General features: G+C 49.2%; 1 long non-coding RNA gene across 1 annotated transcript; it reads right to left on the bottom strand.

Annotated features, from left to right (window-relative positions):
• Positions 1-1793: 1793 nt before the first annotated feature.
• On the bottom strand, positions 1794-6701 carry LOC115893260. Its single transcript, XR_004053242.1, has 3 exons — positions 6550-6701; positions 5064-5200; positions 1794-3497 (listed from the first exon to the last, which is right to left on the bottom strand). It is a non-coding gene; the product is annotated as an uncharacterized LOC115893260 (long non-coding RNA).
• Positions 6702-19839: the final 13138 nt, after the last annotated feature.

Here is a 19839-nt window from a genome sequence, read left to right as displayed (position 1 = left end):
TTTTTTTTCCTGCAGATCTGCAAATAATTTAAATTGCCATAGCTTTGTCTCTGCTATACAATACTCTGTATAGATGTGTTTACTTCATTATTGTATCCTAAGACAAAAAATATAAATGAATAAAATAATTTCTACCTGAAGATTCTGTCTTTTTAATGTTATACATGTCCTCTTTATTGCTACAAGAATTCAGTGATTAAATGTGTACCCAGCCGGGCGCGGTGGCTCAAGCCTGTAATCCCAGCACTTTGGGAGGCCGAGGCGGGCGGATCACGAGGTCAGGAGATCGAGACCATCCTGGCTAACACGGTGAAACCCCGTCTCTACTAAAAAAATACAAAAAACTAGCCGGGCGAGGTGGCGGGCGCCTGTAGTCCCAGCTACTCGGGAGGCTGAGGCAGGAGAATGGCGTAAACCCAGGAGGCGGAGTTTGCAGTGAGCTGAGATCCGGCCACTGCACTCCAGCCTGGGTGACAGAGCAAGACTCCGTCTCAAAAAAAAAAAAAAAAAAAAAAAAAAAAAAATGTGTACCCAACTGACTTCTCTTATTACCAGTTTTGCAAATAAAAGGCATGCTTTTAACCAAAGCCAAGAAACAATTTGCTATCATGTCACTTGAAAAAGGATTAAAACTTCAAACTTTCTGGTCATTAAGGCCATTAAGAAAAACCAAGGATTTGGGAGGCTGAGGCAGGCAGATTAGCTGAGGTCAGGAGTTCGAGACCAGCCTGGCCAACATGGTGAAAGTCCATCTCTACTAAAAATACAAAAATTAGCCGAGTGTGGCGGCGCCTGTAGTCCCAGCTACTCGGGAGGCTGAGGCAGGAGAATCGCTGGAACCCAGGAGGCAGAGGCTGCGCGAGCCGAGATCACGCCACTGCACTTCCGCCTGGGTGACACGGCAAGACTCTGTCTCAAAAAAAAAAAAAAAAAAAGAAAGAAAGAAAAAAGAAAAAAAAAAGAAAAAGAAAAAATAAAAAAGTAAAACCAAGGATTTAACTGAGACGAAAGCTGTGCCCTTTGGTGGGGAGAGGGTAGCAGTGGGTAGGTGATGCTGTATAGCACTCCTGGTTTGAGTTGCAGGTCAAGTATCTGCCTCAGGAACTTGTGGACTAATTTGTGGATCAGGTTTTCTGGTCTCAGGCAGCTTGAGTTTCTTTCCAGGGCTTCAGGGCAGCCAATACCCCTCACTGTCCTGAAGGAGCCCAAGGAGAGGCAACTTGCCAAAAACGCCGGCCCTGTCTGAGCTGATCCCCCACACCCAAGGTGATGCCCCCTGTCTGAGGTGATACCCGTGTTCAAGGTGATCCCCCATGTCCGAGGCGCCTCTTCCTTCCCAGGTGGAGGGTCTCTTATCGGTCAGGGTGTCATCCTGCTGGCCTTCTGGGCCATGGACCTTGCCCAGGCAGGCCCCTGCCTCAGGCTCCCTGGCTCTCTCCCTCTAGTGTGTGTCCTGCAGGGCTGTTGCCTCAGTGTGGTTCTGCCAGCATTCCTGGGGTGTCACTGAGGGGTAGGCCAGTTGGCACCTCCAACCATGGACATCTTGGAGTCAGGAACGGGGGCCTTGCATGCTCTGGGGACCAACAAGGCCTGGTGCCATTAGGGTTCCTGATCCTGGGTGACACTAAGAAGAATGCAGGAGCCTAAGTTTGGGGCTTTGCATTCATACGTGAGTACGGCCCTCGGGCCCCCCCGCCGTGACCTGTGAACAAGCTGTGAGGGAGCACGTGCTTGCTGTGTTGAGACATCACGCTTGGCGCTTGGCACACATTCTCTTCTTTAATCCTCACCACTCTATAGGACATGCTCCTGCGTTTCATTGATCCTTTGCAAAAGATATTCTCGACACCGCGACACCAAAGGAATCCTGTGTGTCTGTGTTTTATGTCATCAAGGAGAAACTACCTTTGTCTGCAGAAAGATCTCATGGCCACCCTTACCACCCTGTCCCTATGGAGTCCGAGGACCAGCTGACTCAGCAGGGAAGGCCGCAAAGTCAGGAGCGACCAAAGTCCACGCTCTAACGTGCCTCTCATTCTCCAAATGTCAAACATTCTCCCCACCCAAAAGCTCCTCTGTGACTTGGCGAATGCAGGTGCTCCATGCATTCTATTCATGTAACTCCCCTCAGTCCATAAGGGCTCATAGGTGGGGATGGCTGGGGTGCAGGTCCGTCTTGGGGATCACCAGCCCACCAGTGATGCCAGTTCACAGTGCCCTCCTTGGGAGGGTGAAGGCTCAGGCCTGTGCACCTGCCTCACCCTCTGCCTGCTTCTGGGGCTTACAGAGTGTTTCCTTTGGTTTCTGGGTGTTTGTTCTCTCCTGCTGTCTTCTCCCTGGTGCCCAACATGGAAAAAACATCTCTTGTCCCTAAACCGAATCTTGTTGGTCAGAAGCAACAAAGTTGCTGTTGTTGTTTCTCTCTTCTTCTTCTCCTTCTTTCTTTTCTTCTTCTTCTTCCTTCTTCTTTTTCCTTCTTTCTTCTCTCCTCCTCCTCCTCCTTCCTTTCCTTCTCCTTCTTCTCCTCCTCTTTCTCTTTCTTTTAGAGATAAGGTCTTGCTGGAGTGCGTTGGTGTGATCAGAGCTCAGTGAACCCTCAAATCCCTGGCCTCAAATGGTCCCCCTGCCTCAGTCTCCCAAAGCCCTGGGATTACAGGCATGAGGCAGCCAAGGGGTCTGACTGGGTTACCCTGAGGGTGGAGGCATCCTCTCGAGGAGGGGGTGATGGATTTCCTGGTTGCAGGCAGAGGCAGGAGCCCAGGTGACTTAGAGCTGTGACGGCAGTGATCGTGAGGCCTGACCTGTGGTGGTTCCATTGTGAAGAGCAGCTGGGAGTGAAGGCTGCCCGTGTACCCATCTTCTCAATCCTCCTCAACAGATGGAGTCCTGCGAGGAGGAGGAAGGGAAATCGGGAGACACCCTACCCACTCCCCAGGCCACCACTGAAGCTGGGGAGCTTTGTTACAGGGAGGAAGCCATGTGTAGGTGGACTGTTCGGGTGCACAAAGGAAAAATGGGCTTCCTCTGGCCCTGCTGCCACCCACACCAGGGGAACTCTTCGAAAGCGCAGATGGTTGATTTGCACGATGAGAGGTGACATGTGCTGCTGAATGAAGCAAATGATGAGTTGGGGGATCCACACAGCACCCCTGCTGCAGAGTCAGTCATGTGCCCTGTGACCATGGACATGGGCAGACATTCCTGGGCACTTCTCGCAGTGGGTGCTTGATGACCACAGTGTGGCGGCCCCGGGGGTGTTCCCTGAGACCTTGAGCATAAACCCAGGCATCCCCACCGAGGCTGCAGCCACTCTGGAAAAGCTTTCTGGGCTCATGTGGTTGATGAGAATGCAGAGAATCCCTGCCACACTCTGGACTCAGAAAGTGCTGAATGGTTCATGGCAGGCAGGGCCCTCCTCATGGGCGGCATCTTCAGCTTGGTTCCTCCAGGCACTGCCGGTCTGGAGCAGTTTTTCCAGGCTGGTGTGTGCCTGGTCTCTAAGGAAGAGTCAGAAACAAAGAACCCCCAAAAGTGGTTCAGATCTCTCCTTGAGACAGTAACGAGGAGCAAAGAACAGGGAGGACCTGAGGCTGCACGGCCCATGCAGACCTCCCAGCACATCCATCCTGCACATCCACCCCACTCGCTCTGAAGCTGGCCACACCCTAAACCAAGGAAGGTGAGAGGACCAGGAGAAATGACAAAGGAAAGGGGCTCTCAGGAGAAAAGGCATTGCGTGAAGGTGCTAGAAGAATAGTGTGAAAACTGGAGAAGCTATCAAGAGGAGGAGCACAGACAGGAGCACGGAGCCAGGAGTCCCCCAGGCAGGGAGCTTGGAGACCACAGCCTTGCATTGTCACCTCCTGGTCCACCTTGCAGGGCCTCTGAATCCTCTGAAGACACGATTCAAATGGGATTCCTAAAGAGCACTCTTGTAACGCTAGGTTCGCCTTGATCTGGGCTTCCCTACACACTGAGTCTTTCAAACCACAGGAAGGTGAGGAATGAGACCCTGTTCCCCGAGCTCCCGGCAAGGTGGTGGCAGACTGTGTGCTCTGGACCACACATGCTGGAAACAGAAGGGGGCCCAGATAGTCTCGGGCTTGCTAGACAGGGTAGCCTGGGTGACTGTCACTGCTGGCCCAAGAAAGGCCACTGCTGTAGGTGCTGCCAGGGCTCTTCCCAAAACTTTTCAGTGGTAGACAGGAGAGAGCCAGTGGATGATACCCTTACCCTTTGCTGTCTGTTGGGCCAAAATCCAAGGCATGATTTTCCACTGGGCCAGGGCATTGGCATTCATAAGCAGCATGTGGACATGCTGAGTGTCTGGCTTGCCTCGTGCGGCTCATCAGGAAGCAGTGGCCAGCATGGGGATGCCTCACCTTGCCTTTTCTTCCTTTTTTCTCTACTCTTCCTGTCCTGTCCTGGGATCGCACCTCCCGATAAAGCTTTCTTTTTTTTTTTTTCTTTTGATACGGCGTCTCCTCGCTCTGTCGCCCAGGCTTTGGAGTGCAGTGGCGCGATCTCAGCTCACTGTAAGCTCTGCCTCCCAGGTTCACGCCATTCTCCTGCCTCAGCCTCCCGAGTAGCTGGGACTACAGGCACCCGCCACCATGCCCAGCTAATTTTTTGTATTTTTGGTAGAGACGGGGTTTCACCATGTTAGCCAGGATGGCCTTGATCTCCTGACCTCATGATCCACCTGCCTTGTCCTCCCAAAGTGCTAGGATTACAGGCATGAGCCACTGTGCCCAGCCAAAGCTTTTGTTCTTAAGCCTGTTCCCTGGCTCTGTTTTCTAGGGAACCTAAACTAAGACACTGGATACTGAAAATGGTTTGACAAAGCAGACCCTCACTCAAGGCTTCATGTTGGAATCGATCTTCCCACCTGTCTCAGAGTCACAGGGTCTCCATACCTCTGGTAAGTGGGATTGTAATGACCAGGGGTCAGCAAACTATGGCCTGTTCTTCCATGGCTTGTGGACTAAAGGGAAAGGGAGAGGGAAAAGTCAGAGAATGTGCTGCAGATATCACACAAGGCCCACAAAGCCTGTATTACTTACTGTCTGTCCTTTTACAGAAAAAGTTTGCTGACCGCTGGTGACTGCTCATCACACAGTGGCATTATGATTATTGCAGTTTTCACCTGTGGTCAGTTATGATGGGTGCAGCCGGAGAGCAAGGCACTGGGTGGTGCTTCCTGAGTGGGAGACAATGACAACGATAATAATTATGCAGAAGGGTGATACCTTCTTATGTTGGAGCTGAACACCCGGAAGAAAGGAAAAGGTGGGCTTGGGAGAGTTCATTGCCAATCTAAGACAAATTTTGAAAGCCTAAGGGCCTCATTGGCAGCTCAGGAGATTTACATCTCCTACAGCCACTGGGTAGGAGAAATCACTGTTGAAAATCGGCCAGGCGCATGACTCACGCCTGTAATCCCAGCACTTTGGGAGGCCATGGCAGGGGGATTACCTAAGATCAGGAGTTCGAGACCAGCCTGGCCAACATAGTGAAAATTAAAAATTAGCCATCTCTACTAAAAATACAAAAATTGGCAGGCATGGCAGCATGCGCCTGTAATCCCAGCTACTTGGGAGGCTGAGGCAGGAGAATTGCTTGAACGCGGGAGGCAGAGTTTGCAGTAAGCTAAAAAGAAAAATGAAAATCAGATCTTGAGGCTGGGTGCAGTGGCTCATATCTGTAATCCCAGCACTTTGGGAGGCTGATGGGGGCAGATCACTTGAGGTCAGGAGTTCGAGACCAGCCTGGCCAACATGGCAAAATCCCCGTCTCCACCAAAAATACAAAAGTGAGCCAGGCATGGTGGTGCGTGCTTGTAATCCCAGCTATTCGGGATGCTGAGGCAGGAGAATTACTTGAATCCAGGAGGCGGAGGTTGCAGTGAGTCGAGATCACGCCACTGCACTCCAGCCTGGGCAACAAAGCAAGACTCTGTCTCAAAAAAAAAAAAAAAAGAAAAAAAGAAAAAAAAGAAAGATCTCAAATTTGATAAGGATTGAAAGCTACAAAGGAGACTAAAGTCATAGCTTTGACAGGCCTGCTACATCAGTCAGGAGCCAGATAGCAAATGATCCTGAGACCATGGCTATGGACAATTGAGTACATAAGCTGAGAATCTCAAACCCCCAAATTCTCAGAAGCCTCCAAGCCAACAGAAGTAATTACTTCCTCCTTGCCAGAGAACAGGTTGTTCTTTTTTTTTTTTTTTTTTTTGAGACAGAGTCTCGCTCTGTTGCCCAGGCTGGAGTGTAGTGGCACAATCTTGGCTCACTGCAAGGTCCACCTCCCAGGTTCATACCATTCTCCTGCCTCAGCCTCCCAAGCAGCTGGAACTACAGGCGCCCGCCACCATGCCAGGCTAATTTTTTGTATTTTTAGTAGAGATGGGGTTTCACCTTGTTAGCTAGGATGGTCTCGATCTCCTGACCTCGTGATCTGCCCACCTCGGCCTCCCAAAGTGCTGGGATTACAGGCGTGAGCCACCGCGCCCAGCCGAGAACAGGTTGTTCTTACAGAATACCTTACCTGTGGCAGGGGTCCTGCAAGGTGTTTGTTCTCAAGACCGGCCCTCACCACTGCTCCTAGATGCCAGGCCGACATCCAGGGTCAGGCTTCACCATAGCTAGAGCAGAGAGGCATATGCTCAGCTCTGGTCAGAACCATCCTATTCTCCAAAGGAATTGCAGAGCTAACGTGCGCCAGCAGGATCTTAAGGAACACAGGTGACGCTGGTTCTTCCCAGTGTGGTGGGGGAGGAGCATAACGCTAGATCGGTGGCTGGAGAATAATTCGTTGGCGCAGGGGCAGTCATCTGTGATTTGGAACTTGATGCTTTGGCAAGGACACCAGGAACTGATTCCAATCATTTGTTGGGCTGACTCCAGTGGTGTACTAGTTAATGTTTAACAATTGGCTCTCTGGAAAAATAAAAAAATAAAAAAAAGAAAGAGAAAATATGTAGCATTTATCCATTTCTGTGATGCAGATACTCCTGCATGACCAATTTCAAGCTACCACCGTGACCTCCTGTGAAAGTGGTGATGCCATCTAAGGCCACATGCATGGAAAGAAGCCCACCCTGCTTGCCCTGGGTTCAGGCCAACATGGCCAACCTAAGCGATTCCTTAGAAAACAGAGTTTGGATCTGCCCAGTTACAAGGAGAAATGGACCTCCCAACGTTCAACATCTAGAAGACTATTTTTCTAAACTCTTTGTTAAAAGATTTTAAAAGGGGCTATTCTTACCAAATCCCGATAAAGTGTCCATTGCAAGATATTTCTCAAGGTTATTAAGACCTATGGCTTCTTATAAACTCCTTTTGCTGTAAGTCAGCTCATGTTGGAAGCCAGCCACAAAAATGATAATTTTGGATTTGTAATCATTGCTATTGAGACATTGTGTGTGGTAGGGACCGGCCTTTCTGTGTTAAGCCACTCCTCCTCTTTGTGGCCTAAAAATCTACCATCAATACAAAGGAGGCAGTTGTCTGCTGAGTGAGGGCCTGGGTAGGCCAGCGTAGCTCTCCCACATATTGATGTAAATCATTAGGGTTCCAGTGGAAGATGCAGGTTCTGTCTGAGTGAGGAGAGCCACAAGTCCGGGCTGACCTCAGCATTTCAGTCCCCAACTTATTCCAACTCTTGGGGTCAAAGGCCAAGAGGAGGTCCCAGGAAATCTGGGAAGGGTTTGCACTGCTCCTGATTGGTTCCCGGATGCAGGACGGGTGAGCGTTGTCAGCCATGGACTTGCTAGGCGTGAGACCCTGCTGATCTTCGTGCCTCATGTTGGCCTGAGAAACCAAGATTTGCTATTTGGTTTGAAAAATATGAACGTACTGGCTGGGCACAGTGGCTTACGCCTGTAATCCAACACTTTGAGAGGCTAAGGTGGGCGGATCACCTGGGGTCAGGAGTTCAAGACCAGCCTAGCTAACATGGTGAAACCCCATGTCTACTAAAAATACAAAAAATTAGCCGCACGTGGTGGCGTGCACCTGTAATTGCAGCTACTTGGGAGGCTGAGGCAGTAGAATCACGTGAACTTGGGAGGCAGAGGTTGCAGTGAGCCAAGGTCGTGCTATTGCACTGCAGCCTGGACAATAACAACAAAACTCTGTCTCAAAAAAAAAAAAACGAACTTACCTTATAGAGGAGGTGTGTGAGTTAACAGCTAGGTTTTTAGGGGTGTGCCTTCATGTCAGTGTATACTTGGAAGAAAAACCTGAAGGAACGCTCAAACTTCTACAGTGCTTTCCTCTGGGTGGTAGAATATGGGTGACATTAGTTTTCCTCTTTATATTTTTCAGTATCTTTCATATGTTCTATAATAAGCATTTATAGTAATTTACATAAAGTATAAATTATATGTAATATACTTTTATATAGTAAACACATTTTATAATTAGAAAACATAAATACGGAAATGCTGTAGACTATTAAATATAAAATAAGAAACTTATTTTGAGCAGGATACTTCGTATCTGCTTAAAATGGCTTGCTTTGTTAATAGAGATGGAGAACCTGTGCAGCAAAAAGCAAAAGCATTAAATTTTTTGTCTTGTGAAGTTATTTTTATTTGACTTCTGCTCATTTCCAGTCTTTGTCTTCAGTAATTAGATATGAGTTTCATGCTATTTTGAACAACTGTTGCTGGAGGTTTACCAAGCTTATGTTTATCATCCAAACCTTTGTAGAGATTGTAAACAAATAAAGTAGTCTATAGAGGAAAATTCAGATGGTGAAAACAAATAAACCACAGAAAAGCAACTCAACAGATACAGACCAGGCATGACTGTGAGGGCAACAAATAGCTAACATAGGAGCCGTGAACACTCAGATGGGATTGAAGACATTCAATATTTGAGGGCTTTTCAGTCAAATCAGCACAAAAATGCTAGAGAAAAGGTAAAACATAAAATAATGGGCATTGGTATATCTGTGAAGCAAAAGAAGGCAGAGGTGGCAATATTGCTAAAAGACAAAGCAAAACGTGTGCTTTTCTCGGCCGATATCCTGTTCTGACAGCCATAGAAAAGAATGTGCCAATGGAAAGCCCCAGAAGGGGAAATGTAAAAGTGTCCATTTCCGTTGGGGTGGAAGGAGGAGTGTGTCTTCCTTGCTTGTTTTCTCAGCTCTCCACATGGTCTTCCTGCTTTGCTCAGGTGGACTCCCATGCTGTTTCTCACTTGGATTAAAAACAATAACAACAACAACTTTCTTTTTTTTTTTGAGACGGACTCTCGCTCTGCTGCCAGGCTGGAGTGCAGTGGCATGATCTCGGCTCACTGCAACCTCTGCCTCCCGGGTTCAAGCGATTCTCCTGCCTCGGCCTCTTGAATAGCTGGGACTACAGGCACGCGCCACCACGTCCAGCTGATTTTTGCAGTTTTAGTAGAGACTGTGTTTCACTGTGTTGGCCAGGATGATCTCGATCTCTTGACCTCGTGATCCACCCACCTTGGCCTCCCAGTGTGCTGGGATTACAGGTGTGATCCACCGCACCCAGCCACAACAACTTTCTAGGAGTGTCTCCTTAAAGGCCATGTATCTCTGAGGTGGAGACGTGCCGGTGAGGCTCTTCTCGGAACCGTCGGGGCAGTATGGAGGGGGCCCTCCTCCTGCTCGGGACTCTGGATGTCGCCCCCAGCCAGGTCATTGTGCCCTCTGGGGTAAGCGCTCCTTCAGGTGATTTGGGCCCTTCCTGCTCTGATGCCCAGAGGCACCTAGGTTTGAAGGTGGGGCTGCCCTACCAGAGCTCATGGTTTCCATCCATGAAGATGAGGTCGGGCCCTGTGTGTCATCTGGTGCTGACACTGAGTCCTGCCACCAGGATGTCCGTCTGTGCTGGACTCACTAGAGTCCTGGCCTTCATGGGATGAGAAGCGACTTTCCCTGTCCCTAGTGTTCACTTCCTGCGTCCCCTGCTTTCACTTCCTACAAGTGCCTGAGACCAGTGACTTGGGTCTCATGGTGCCTCCCACTCCGGTTTTCCAACTCCCATTCTTCCTCGTCCTCTCCATGCACCGGCTCAGGACTCCTGAGTTCTCTAAAACTCAAAACTCATCACACAAGTGTCCCTCCCAGGCAACTTTTGATGGCATCCCATGACAGGGATAGTGGAGGCTTTTTTATTTCTAGGAATTAAGTTCTTGTCATCTTGGGCTACAGGTTTAGGGCTTCTCCCCAAGGCAGTTCGGAACTTACTTAAAGTAAGAATAATTTCCCCCTTCTCCCAAGGATGCACTTCACCTGATCCTGTCCGAGGTTTGTTATGGTTGTTTTTACTCTTTTCTCCCCACTTCTCCTCCCTCTCCTCAATATTCAGGATATAAAGATTTCAGGCCATATTTATCTAACTCCAGAGATGACTTTCCTTTAGGACATCCTATGTTGGCCAACGGAGTGCTGCGGTATCTGCTGCCTCTTCTCGGAAGGGCTCCCTGTCGATCTGTGGGCGGAGCTTCTCCTACTGGGAATTGCCCCTCCAGGGCATTGGAAGGGGGGCCAAGGCCTGTGACACCCAGAAAAGCCGTGTCTAGCCCTGGCAGCTCTGTGCCAATAGCTGCATGGCCCAGTGTAGGGGTGTGTGTGTGTGTGTGTGTGTGTGTGTGCTATTAGCAGGGACTAGCATCTTTCACTGGCGTCAAAAGACTGACCCATTTTCAGCAACAATCTTTTTGCAGCCGACGAAGGCTTTGTTGGGTTTGTATAGGCGACCAGTTGAGCTGGGTTTGTGTTTTAGAGAAGTGGTGAAGTCTTAGCAGGTGGGAAGGAAGCTCAGCCATGGCTCGCCAGTGAACTCCCTCCTCCTTTCTTCCTGGAAAATTTCCAGGACCCCATCTGAAGCGTCCCCTCCCAGGACTGACTCTGGTCTGTCTCTTTGCTGGGTTAGGTAGGAGGAAGGCTAGTGGGATGCCCATAACAGATTTTTGTCATCTACCGCTCAGTCTGGATTCCCCACTCCCTCTGCTAGCACCTCTGCTGGGCTTGGTCACCCACCTGGCAGGAGGACACAGACCCTCATCCCAGCTGCTACACCCTCTTCAGGCTGCAATTGCTGTGCTTGTCTATTTCCCATCAAAACCGGGTAGGAGCATACCAAGGGATGCCCCAGAAGCCAACTGCGTGCCAAGGTTATCCTCCTCCACCCCAGTTCCAGCAGCCCCTCCTGTTCTTGAGGATCAGAGCCAGTCACCCCTGCTGGGACACCAACTCCTTTCCTGCTTGCTGCTCTTTTGGCACAGAGCCTGACGTGACCAGTGACAGTCATAGCTTATTGTCCACTGGGTCCCCTGGTGGCAGCGTTCTCCCTCTGAGGGACAGGTCTCTAGAACTGCAAAGCACAACATGGAGGGGACGAGAAGTTCACATTCGCCAACTGGATCCCTGGAGGTCATGGTTAGGGGGCTGTTCCTGCTTCTGCTCCTGGGTTCCCAGACCCATGCATTTTATCAGGTGGAGACAGCAATTTATGATGGTCACTGATTTAGGGTATATTTTGTGTTTTAAAAGATGGAATCCCATCCTCAAAGGGTATTTTCTCCTCAGCAGAGCCAAGAAGAGGACCACTCCATCACTCACACAGATTGGCGGCATCTGAATGGCATGGTAAGGAATGGGCCCAGTGGAGCCCATGGTCATGTATCCAACACCATAGCTCCTTTGCTGTAAAGGGAGTCTTTTTGGTCCAAAGCAATGTTATGTGATATTCTACATCCATTGATCAAACGTTCTATAAACCTCCAGATAGTGTTCATAAGGGCAGGAAAGACAAATCCACACTTGGGGTATGTCTTGGGTCACTCAAAATGAATCCCTGCCTCACCTTTAGGGCAGTATAATTGAGTTTAAGTCCAGTGTAATCAACCTTCCACCTAGCGGCCGGTTGAGTTCCTCCCAGTGGCACTCTGCTGGGAGCTCAGCATTGGTGTCTTGCTGTTAAGCTGGATGTTCAGCAGTTGCTGGAACTAAATCAGCCTTGGTGAGTTGGAGGCCACACTGTTGGGCCCACAACATCCTGCCTCCCGGCCACCACTGCTACTCACTGAATGGCCAATGACACAGGCAGGCTGACTCCAAATGGTCAAAGCATCTTCCTACATGGCTGCTGGGTGCCTTTTCTGTGGTGGTGCCCTCGGGTGGCTGTTAGCATGGGACACAGAGACCTTCACACACATGTCCACTCCCATGGTCCCAGCTGTATGCATGACCCTTCCACTAAACTCCTGGTTCCCAACCTTTGAATTTTCCAGGCCCAGAGCAGCAACAGCCGAGTCTTTTGCCACTGTCCATAGGTCTGAACATATTCTTAAGCCAAGCCACTTATCTTTCTACACAAAATGGAGAGCTGCGTGCACTGCCTAAGCATGGTGGGCAGAACAGTGGGCCCCCAAACATGCCCATGTCTGGAACCTGTACATCTGTTTTGGTACAGGGCAAAAGGGACTTTGCAGATGTCATTACATTGAGGATCTTGAGATGGGAAGATTATCCTGGCCCAGTGTAATCATAAATGTCCTTATGAGTGAAAGATGGAGGCCAGTTGTGGTGGCTCACACCTATAATCCCAGCACTTTCAGAGACCGAGGCAGGTGGATCACCTGAGGTCAGGAGTTCGAGACCAGCCTGACCAACATGGTGAACTCCCATCTCAACTAAAAACACACAAAAAAATTTAGCCGGGCACGGTGGTGGGCACCTGTAATCCCAGCTGCTTGGGAGGCTGAGGTAGGAGAATCACTTGAACCCAGGAGGCGGAGGTTGCAGTGAGCCGAGATCGCACAATTGCACTTCAGCATGGGCAACAGAGGGAGATTCCATCTCAAAAAAAAAAAAAAAAAAAAAAAAAAGTGAAAGAGGGAGCCAGGAGGGCCAAAGTCTGAGAAGGAGGCATGGCCATAGAAACAGACGTTAGCATGATGTGGTTTCTGGAAAGGGTGCATGAGCCCGGGAATGCAGGTAGCTTCCAGAAGCCAAAAAAGGAAATGAAATGGATTCTTCCCTAGAGCCTCCAGAAGGAATATACCCCTGACAACGCCTTGACTTCAGCCCAGTAAGACTAAGTTTCAGCTCTGACCTCCAGAATTGTAAGAGATTCCATTTGTGTTGTTTTAAACTCCTGCGTTTTTGGAAATTGGTTACAGCAGCAACAGCGAACTAATACACCAAGTTTCTGTCCACGGGGAGATTGGGAGACGCAGTCTCTCAGCACTGGCTTTCAGGGAGGCCCCTGAGTGAGGCTGCAGTGCAGCAGCTATCTATTTTTAGGCATTTTTTGCATCCCACACTGAGCCAACCCATGTATGAACCAAGCTCGGCCTATGTCTTCCTTCATTAGGTGGTCATAAGTGACTACCACCCAACACAGCAGTGATGAAGGTGAGGGACCTCCAGTGGTGCAACAGAGGCAGATGATAGGAGGCTCTTGTGCAGTTTATCTGTGGCTCTGGCCCTGCACAGGCCCAGTGCTGAATGTGCCTTTTCATCTTATCACAGATTTCTGTTGAGTATGTCTGACCTATGCCCTGGAGGCCCTGGCAGAGCCTGGCTCAAGGCGGGCAGGTCTAGTGGTGTGATCACTGCTTGATGTCTCCCGCTCTGCTAGGGTGCAGAGGCATACCAGCATCTCTCTTCCTTTGCTGCAGATAGCGTGGCCTTGCTTCAGAACCCCCAGGATCCAGGTTGTGACTCTCCCACTGGGGCTTTGCCATGAAGTTATCACAAACTCAGAGGTTTAAAGCAACATGGCATCTTTTCCACCATAGGTACCTCTAAAACCATAGAATCTTCCAGATCATTTGGCCTAATTTGCTGGGCTGCTAACACCACAGCCTGCTGCAGAGTTCTTCCCTGCGCTGGGCCTCACTCAGATCAGGCAGCCTTTCACACCACCTGGTAAATGTGACCACACAGTATTCCCAAGGGTGGCACGTGCTGCCTCCAGAACACACAGAGGCAACTAGTCATCGTGGTCCTTCTTAGTGGTGGGAAGTACACAATGTAGTCCTTCCTTCACTGTGGAGATGCCTGTTATGCTCCAACCGCTGGGCCCCTAAAAACTTCACCGATGCAGCAGACCCCTGGATCTCCACAGGGTTTCTCTCCCACTCTCTGCAGCACACGCACCTTACTAAGGCCTCTGAGGTTTCTCCTCGTCAATCTGGTCATCCAGTTTAATTAATATGATATCAGTATACTGAACCAATGCAGCAGTGTGCAGTGTCTGGTCCATCCAGACTGTGTTAGGAAAGATGGAAAAGAGTTAATATGGCCCTGGGGTGAGACAATCAGTGTGTATTCTTCTTCTTTTTTTTTTTTTTTTTCAGACAGTCTCAATCTGTGGCCCAGGCTGGAGTGCAGTGGTGCGATCTTGGCTCACTGCAACCTCTGCCTCCCAGGTTCAAGTGATTCTCCTGCCTCAGCCTCCTGAGTAGCTGGGATTACAAGTGCCCACCACCATGCCTGGCTAATTTTTTGTATTTTTAGTAGAGACGGGGTTTCATCATGTTGGCCAGGTTGGTCTCAAACTCATGACCTCGGGTGATCTGGTGATCTGCCCACCTCAGATCCAAAGTGCTGGGATTATAGGTGTGAGCCACCGCGCCCGGCCAGTGTGAACCCTTATCCATCCCAAATGAATGTAAGAGGCTTCTGCTTCTCCTCTTAAGTAGGGATGGAAATGAATGTATTGGCTTCCTACCATGGACTTGAGACTGTGTTGACCTGCTCTAGCAAAGATACCATGATTGGAGCTCCTATTTGTTTGGGTTTGCAGTATTCCACTGTCAATCTCCAGGATCCATCTGGTTTTTGCATGGGTTTGACTAACGAAATGACTCTATAATGGGGAGAAAGTATACCTGCATCCTTCAGGTTTTAACAGTGGAATATATTCATCCCTTATAGTTGCTGTAACTCTCTTCAGCACGCAATATTGGTTTTTATTTACTGTCTTGGCTGGGGGAGGGGCCGTGTCAGGGATTCCCACTTAGCGTCCTATGTCTATAGCTCTTATTCCACAGTCCCAAGTATCTGGCCAACATGGGGGTTACCCCGTATGCCAAGTGTGTCCACTTCAATCATGCATTTGAGGGCTTGGGAAATGACCACCAGGTGGCTCCGTGGACCCTGTGGACCTACCAAAACCCAAAGCTGGGCCAGGACTCTATCACCTGACCCGTATGCCCTCCTTTAACAGGAGTCAAGATGATGCTCCATGTCCCAGGATTCTGCATGCAATAGTCCTTGAAATGTTTCTGGATTCCCCCTCCCTGTGTACAGTTATTGAATGAGTGGCCTTAAGTTTCTTTGGGGAAGGACTGTGCGGGGAGATTTTGGCTCCCTGCGCTGGCAGTGATGTTGGGAACCTGGCCTTTCGATGAGTTCTAGGTCTGAAACCAGGCAAGGGATTGTAGCGGCGGATTGGGGCAGCCACTCTCAACCTCCTGCTCGTCCGTGTTTGATTTCTTTTAGTTTCGTAAGCTCAGTCACGCCCTTGCTGATTGCCCATCCACCTGGTCCCTAGGAACATTTTGTTCTATTATCCAGCTTCATAGCTCTCTGCATGTCAGGTCTTCCTGGTTACCACTCTGACCTTGCCACTCTTGGCCATAAAAACCAATATTGCCTGCCAAATATTGTTGCTTTGGTAAATGAAGTGACCTCTGAGCCCTCTCACGGGACACAGTGGGCTGGTAGGTTTGCTGGCCCAACATCATGTATGTACTCTAGTAGGCTCATTTCCCCACCATCTTCCATGGTGGGGCTGGCAGTTTTCCTTCACTTAAGGCCATAGCTTTTTGCAGGCGTCCAAGAGCCATTCAAACAGCACATTAGCACTGTCTCCCTGGGGCCCAGCCAGGGTCACAAGCTTCTATCACGGAAGGTCCTCCCACATTCATCAACTCTTCTCTTATCTGTCTTTATATTCTGTCCCCTGCTGGGTCCAGCACTCTTGGGATGCAGTCCTGGATGTGCTCTCCTGGATTTTGCTGGTGCATGCTAGGCAGATCCCGTAGCTCCTTCAGAACAGAGTCCCTTCCTCCCTTAGCAGGCCAGCATGTCCTAGCTAGGTTATGTTGTTATTTGACCCTCATGATTGGTCTGGTGTCAGGAGGAGGATATTGGCATAGATCCTGAAAAACGCATGTGTTGTCTTGCAAGGCAGACATCTCTTTCTCTCTCTCCCCACTGCCCCCCAACTGTAACACACACATTCTCTCTCTATAAAACACTTCAAGAAAGGGGGTGCTAGCCTTTAGCAGGAGCAGTGGGCCACCTCTGTGGGTGCAGATGATTCGGGAGAATCTGGGGCTTCTAGTTCTTTTGTTTGTTTGTTTTTGAGACAGTGGTTTCTCACGCCCACCCTGCAGGCTTTGGTTCCGCTGGTCGGTGGTGATTCAGCTCTGAAATCTCAATTTAGGGTCCATTTCCTCAGACCGCTTCTGAGAGCAACTCTTTTGGGTAGAGATCTCTGGGAAACTGCGTTTGCACCCCCAACTCCATCAGTGCTTGAATGGGGGTGCCCGTAGGGAGAGGGGGGGCACAGCAGGCCCCTTTGGGTGTCTCCCCAGAAGGGAACCTGGCTGTGAGCCCACAGGGAGCACTGCTCCTGGCAGCTGGGGCAGCATGGGCCTCAGCCCTGAGTGGCACAGCACCTGCCACAGGGGCCAAGGCCGCCATAGCTGAAAGGGTCACTCTGTTTTTTTTTTTTGAGATGGAGTCTTGCTCTGTCTCCTAGGCTGGAGTGCAGTGGCACGATCTGGGCTCACTGCAAGCTCCGCCTCCCAGGTTCACGCCATTTTTCTGCCTCAACCTCCGAGTACCTGGGACTACAGGCGCCCGCCACCACGCCCGGCTAATTTTTTGTATTTCTAGTAGAGACACGGTTTCACCGTGTTAGCCAGGATGGTCTTGATCTCCTGACCTTGTGATCTGCCCGCCTCGCCCCCCCAGAGTGCTGGGATTACAGGCGTGAGCCACTGCGCCCAGCCAGGTTTTGTTTCTGGCGCCCGGCCGCGCCACCCTTTTTAAAAGACTTCCTCCTTCAGGCACCCAAACCTTCATGCAGCCAGTATTCATGGGGTGCCCCGAGGAGACATATGGACCATGTCCCAGCCTTCTGGGACCTTGAACACTAGCTGGGGAGAGTCATGCCCTTGTTTAAGCATGGGCCAGGGGGAGCTGGACAGCACTGCTGGAGCTTGGAGGAGGACACCTGGGGTCAGTGGGAGTCAACTGCAGGCTTTCAGGGACTGGCAGCTGGGATATTTCAGGTTGCAGGGCTCAGTCAATTAACCTTCAACAAAAGTGCCAAGGCACCAGACGCGGTGGCTCACACCTGTAATTCTGGTACTTTAGGAGGCTGAGGTGGGAGGATAGCTTGACCCCAGGAGTTCGAGAGTAGCTTAGACAATATAGCAACATCCCATCTCCACAAAAAAATTTAAAAATTAGCTGATGGCCAGGCGCAGTGCCACACGCTTGTGATCCTAGCATTTTGGGAGGCTGAGGCAGGTGAATAATTTGAGATCAGGAGTTTGAGACCAGCCTGGCCAACTTGGCAAAACCCCGTCTCTATGAAAAATACAAAAAATTAGCCGGGCGTGGTGGAGCATGCCTGTAGTCCCAGCTACTCGGGAGACTGAGGCAGGAGAATCGCTTAAACCTGGGAAATGGAGGTTGCAGTGAGCCAAGATCGCACTACTGCACTCCAGCCTGAGCAACAGAGCAAGATTTCGTCCCAAAAACAAACAGACAAAAAATTAGCTGAGCATGGTGGCACACGCCTGTAATTCCAGCTACTCCAGAGGCTGTGGTACGAGGATTGCTTGAGCCCAGGAACTTGGGGTTACAGTGAGCTATGATCATGTCATTGCACTCCAGCCTTGGACGCAGGGTAAGTGACACTCTGCCTCAGGAAAAAAAAAAAAAAAAATGCCAAGAACACACAATGGGGAAATGATGATTTCTTCAATAAATGGTGTTGGGAGAACTAGATCCATATGCAAAAGAATGAAACGAGACCCTCATCTTGCACCATACACAAAAACCAACTCAAAATGATTAAAAACTTAAATGTCAGGCCTCAAACTATAAAACCCTAGAAGAAAACAGGGAAAAACCTTCTTGACAGTGGTCTGGGCAATGATTTTTGACTATGACCCCAAAAGTACAGGCAGTGAAAGCAGAAATAGACAAATGGGATAATATCAAACTAAAAAGATAATATCTGCACAGCAAAGGAAACAATCAGCAGAGTGAAGAGACAATGAGCAGAATGGGAGAAAATATTTGCAAACCATACATCTGATAAATGGTTAAATCCAAAGTATATAAAGAACTCAAACAAGTCCATGGCAAGGAGAGCAAATAACCCAATTCAAAAATGGGCAAAGGACCCGAATAGGCATTTCTCAAAAGAAGGTACATAAATCAATGGCCAACAGGCATATGAAAGGAGGTTCAGTATTACCCATCATCAGAAAAAGGCACATAAAAACCACAAGGCATTGTCATCTCACAGAAAGTTATGATCAAAGAGACAAAGGATTACAATGTTGGTGAGGATATGGGGAAAGGGAACCTCATACACCGTTGGTGGGGATAGGAATTAGTGCAGCCATTATTGAAAACAATATAAAGATTCCTCAAAGAACTACAGATAGAACTACCTTATTTTATTTATGTATTTATTTATTTTTGAGACCAATTTTTTTTTGCCCAGGCTGGAATGCAGTGGCGTGATCTCAGCTCACTGCGACCTCCACCTCCTGATTTCGAGTGATTCTCCTGCCTCAGCCTCCCGAGTAGCTGGGACTACAGACGCATGCCACCATGGCTGGCTAATTTTTATATTTTTGGTAGAGACGGGGTTTCACTACATTGGCCAGGTTGGTCTCAAACTCTGGACCTCAAGTAATCCACCTGCCTCGGCCTCCCAAAGTGCTGGGATATAGGCATGAGCCACTGCGCCTGGCCAAAAAATAGAACTACATTATGATCCAGCAGTCCCACTTCTGGGTAGATGCCTGTAGGATATGAAATCAGTATGTCAAAGAGGTAATTGAACTCCCACGGTCATCCCAGCATTATTCACAATGGCCAAGACATGGTATGAACCTAAGTGTCCATTAGCACATAAATGGAATACAGAAAATGTGGGATTTACCCACCATGGAATATGAGTCAGCCTTAAAGAGGAAAATTCTGTCATTTTCTTGGATGGATGAACATAGAGGACATTATGTTAAATGAAATAAGCCGGCCAGGCGCAGTGGCTCACGCCTGTAATCCCAGCACTTTGGGAGGCTGAGGTGGGCAGATGACTTGAGGTCAGGAGTTCAAGACCAGCCTGGCCAACATGGTGAAACCTCGTCTCTACTAAAAATACAAAAATTAGCCAGGCGTGGTGGCGGGCACCTGTAATCCAAGCTACTTGGGAGGCTGAGGCAGGAGAATCGCTTAAACCCAGGAGGCAGAAGTTGCAGTGAGCTGAGAAGATACCACTGCACTCCAGCCTGGGTGACAGAGCAAGACTCCGTGTCCAAAAAAAAAAAAAAAAAAAAAAAAAAAAGAAGGAAATAAGCCAGGCACAAAAGACAAATATTGCATTTGCATGATCTCAACTCATATGTGGAATCCGAAGTTGAACTCACAGAAGCAGAGAGTAGAATGGTGGTTGCCAGGGACTGGGGACTGTTTGTGTGTATGAGATGTGCATATGTTGGTTAAAGGGTACAACGTTTTAGTTGGGAAGGCTGAGTAAATCCTGGAGATTAATGTATAGCATGGTAACTGTAGTTAGTAATAATGTAT

Source organism: Rhinopithecus roxellana, chromosome 14 (genome assembly GCF_007565055.1).
Source record: "Rhinopithecus roxellana isolate Shanxi Qingling chromosome 14, ASM756505v1, whole genome shotgun sequence".
NCBI classification, from domain to species: Eukaryota; Metazoa; Chordata; class Mammalia; order Primates; family Cercopithecidae; genus Rhinopithecus; species Rhinopithecus roxellana.
The sequence above is the reverse complement of the archived record's forward strand: the minus strand, read 5'-3'. Positions and strand labels throughout refer to the sequence as shown.